Here is a 3,540-nt window from a genome sequence, read left to right as displayed (position 1 = left end):
AGCAGACTTACTCAAGGAAAATGTAGGAGAAATACTCCGGAATATTCAAATTATTTACCGTAAACAGGCCAAGTGCTTTTTCAAGATAAAAGCTAAGCATGGAAAACCAACGACGGAATAATTGTCGAAACGACGCGTAAACGCAAAACGATCGTGAGTGGACAGAAGTATGCGCGAGAGAATGTTGAAATGTCGTTGCAGTGTATAGCAGTCACGGATATAAAAAAAACCATATAAATCCGCCGTTATGACAGCAGTTACCTAACCATTAATATGCCAGAACTAAGCGCAAAAACTAACAAATGTCATGACTACTTGCGAAGCCGCAAGTATCCAGTCTCCAGCATTGATCTTCACCTTCATCCACAACTGGCCCCCGTAGGCACTGGATTTCCCCAACATACTTAAGACGATTGAGCACGAGCGCCAAGTTGTTAGATCTTTATGCGCAGTTGGCCTCGCAGCACGACGTTGTCAAGGTTTGCTGTAGTTGTCCAGCTTAAGCCTCCCGCGAGCTTCAGGAGCCGAGTTACAAACTGCTGAATCTTCCTCCATAGGTTGTGAGTAGCGTTTCCTTGACTGTCATATCTTTATATCCTTTTCTGATCTTTTTTTTATATTTTCTATACCACAGAACAATCAATATATCTTATTGCTACTCTTCTGTACTTTGTCTATTATCCATTTCTCCCGTTTCTGTGAGATATATACAGTGATGCTCATTCAACTATACATGATTTTAGTAGTCACTTTAGATAATCTGTTACTTGATACAAAGCCTCAATCACTATGAAAAAAGATAAAGAGATTTTTTGCTCGACGTCGATGTCCACCTTAGTTTTGGCTACCAAGGACAATATTTTACATTCGAATGTTACCACAGAATCCCTCAGAAAGCATTAATTGACCCTTTTAACACTTTCAAAGAGGAACAATTTGAAAATGGGAAGGTATTATAATAATCTTACGGCCTTACTCTTTCCTTCTGGTCCAAAGCTGTCTGAATTTTGGGAAAGATTCCTGTAACATTTAGGTTCCAATTTTGTGACCAGCAACATATGAAATTGCAATTTGTTTTTCGATTAGCCTCAAGTGTCTTTCGTCACGCTAATACTGTTGCAACAGTGTCCAGATAATCTTTTAAACAGTTGCGTATTTGAAAATGCTCTAGTTACACAACCGTCAAAAAATATCAACTCAGCCAGTTTTTGGCTCTTGGATTTTTCGTTCGGCAAATTGTTTTACGAGATGCCTTTTATCAATTGATAGACACATGCTCTGTGTACAAGAAAATGTTTTGTGAGTGATAATCGCTAATAAGAAAATTCATTTAAATGTGAACGCGAAGGGTGGGTCAGAGTCAGTCTTGCACTGAACTGAACGGAATCTTTTTGACGACAAGTGTGTTTTGTCGCAGAGTATTATTATAATCTGCTCAAAATTAAGTGTTCGATCTGGGTCCGACTACAGGCGTTCGTCATTTTAACCTTCCCTTCAAAATCTGATTCTGGAGTGAACATATTATGAGGATATGAGAAAGAACATTCACGTCCATTATTCGGGAGAAATTTTCACTGAGATCAGTAAACATAATTCTACACCAAATAATTACTAGCTGCCATGCTAAAACTGCATCTGTCCACCTTAAAAGCTTATATGACCTTGATACCCGTCGATGAAATGACGACAAAGTACGTGAAATACTTACAAGGAGACTGCTATAAGCGACCCCCTGGAACCTCCATCAAGATGCCTGCGTGGCCTGAGGGAGACATTTTTGCCCTGAGGGGTATTTCATTACAGATAAGAACATTCGTGAAGAATCTATTCATATCTGAACACAACCAAGTTTTAGTAAAATCTTCCATGACTAATATTTAGATTTAAGCATTAGATCGAGTTGAAAAAAAATGTAATTATAGCTACTCATCCATTCCCTGTATTTGTTTAAAAAAACGTGAAAATTCCTATTAGCTAAACAATTCCAGCGAGATAACTCTGCTTTCGAACATAACTGTCACTAATACCAATTACTTGCTAATCAACGGCGTATATGGTCATTCTAGGTCTGTTAGGTTCGTCAAAAATCGACGAGTTCTAATTGATTATTAGTATCAGTATCTTATGAAAAAGTCAGAGACCATTAACTTGCTCATCCAGTTCCTGCGGACACTGTATGAATAAGATGCGACTGAAAACAACAAACCAACAAAGGTGAATCGAGGAAAAGACGAATATCGACAAGGTTAAACAGCAAATGAGAAATAAGTCAAGAAAATGGAGGTAATGGTTTCCTAGAGAGATTTGCCAGTAGCCTGTAGCATCATGGGGCCTCTACAGAAATTGCGATATGAAACTGCCAAGTAGCACGCACTGGCAGTAGAGGTACAAGCACTCACGTCTGCAGCAGCAGTTTCCTGTTAAAAGTGCACTTGAAGATTGCTATAGAGGTTATCTTACGGCAGTTACGAATGAATGAAGAGAGGAAGCTGGGGTGGAAGGACACCAAGACAAAGCGACCCAGAAAATAACCGAGATGAAGTTTCCCTCTGGGGTGGAAGGACACCAAGACAAAGCGACCCAGAAAACAACTGAGATGAAGTCTTCCTCTGGGGTGGAAGGACACCAAGACAAAGCGACCCAGAAAATAACTGAGGTGAAGTCTTCCTCTGGGGTGGAAGGACACCAAGACAAAGCGACCCAGAAAATAACTGAGATGAAGTCTTCCTCTGGGGTGGAAGGACACCAAGACAAAGCGACCCAGAAAATAACTGAGGTGAAGTCCAACGGGTTAAAGATGCAACTGGGAGAAAACTCCACAGTCGCACTGAAATGTAATAGTCAAGAGGAGTTTGACTGCCAGATCTAAGAAAGGAATTGGCAGTGGGTGAAAAGTAAAAAGTTAAGTATACCTTAGTTTAACCAGACCACTGAGCTGATGAACAGCTCTCCTAGGGCTGGCCCGAAGGATTAGGCTTATTTGACGTGGCTAAGAACCAATTGGTTGCCGAACAACGGGACCTACAGCTCAATGTGGAATTCGAACCACATTATATCGAGAAATGAATTTCTATCACCAGAAATAAATTCCTCTAATTCTTCACTGGCCGGCCGGAGACTTGAACTCGGGCCTAGCAGAGTGTTAGCCGAGAACTCTACCGATTCGTCCAACGAGGAAAAAGTTAAGAAGCGCGTGCAGTTAACGTTCCGAAGAAACTCTTCACCCATGTTTACAGAGCACCTTGGGCGGCACTACCTACCCAACCACGGGGTTACGACGGTTATGCCAATCACATGCCCTTGTTTTGGGAAGTACTGAGCTTCATGAACAAGGGAATGAATAATGACGATAACAATTTCGGATTACCCTTTAAATCACATATCAGTTTATTCTCTTATTTTTGAGGAATTTTTTTTATCGTTAAAAAAGAAAATAGTATTTCGTGTTTTAACATATGAAAATATTCCCGCCTAGGAATAACCGAAATCTTGGGGCAGGTTCAATCCTTCATATAAGTGGGACTGGTTATGAAAGTGCAA

The 3,540-nt window shown here is 40.4% G+C and overlaps 1 protein-coding gene across 1 annotated transcript in view; it reads left to right on the top strand.

Annotated features, from left to right (window-relative positions):
* Positions 1-430: 430 nt before the first annotated feature.
* LOC136837347 (ctenidin-1-like) overlaps positions 431-3,540 on the top strand; it is a 7,847-nt gene continuing 4,737 nt past the window's right edge. Inside the window, exon 1 of the mRNA XM_067102091.1 lies at positions 431-560. The gene's annotated coding sequence lies outside the window, so the exon portion shown is untranslated. The remainder of the gene's footprint in view (positions 561-3,540) is intronic.

Source organism: Macrobrachium rosenbergii, chromosome 59, assembly GCF_040412425.1.
Source record: "Macrobrachium rosenbergii isolate ZJJX-2024 chromosome 59, ASM4041242v1, whole genome shotgun sequence".
NCBI classification, from domain to species: domain Eukaryota; kingdom Metazoa; phylum Arthropoda; class Malacostraca; order Decapoda; family Palaemonidae; genus Macrobrachium; species Macrobrachium rosenbergii.
The sequence above is the reverse complement of the archived record's forward strand: the minus strand, read 5'-3'. Positions and strand labels throughout refer to the sequence as shown.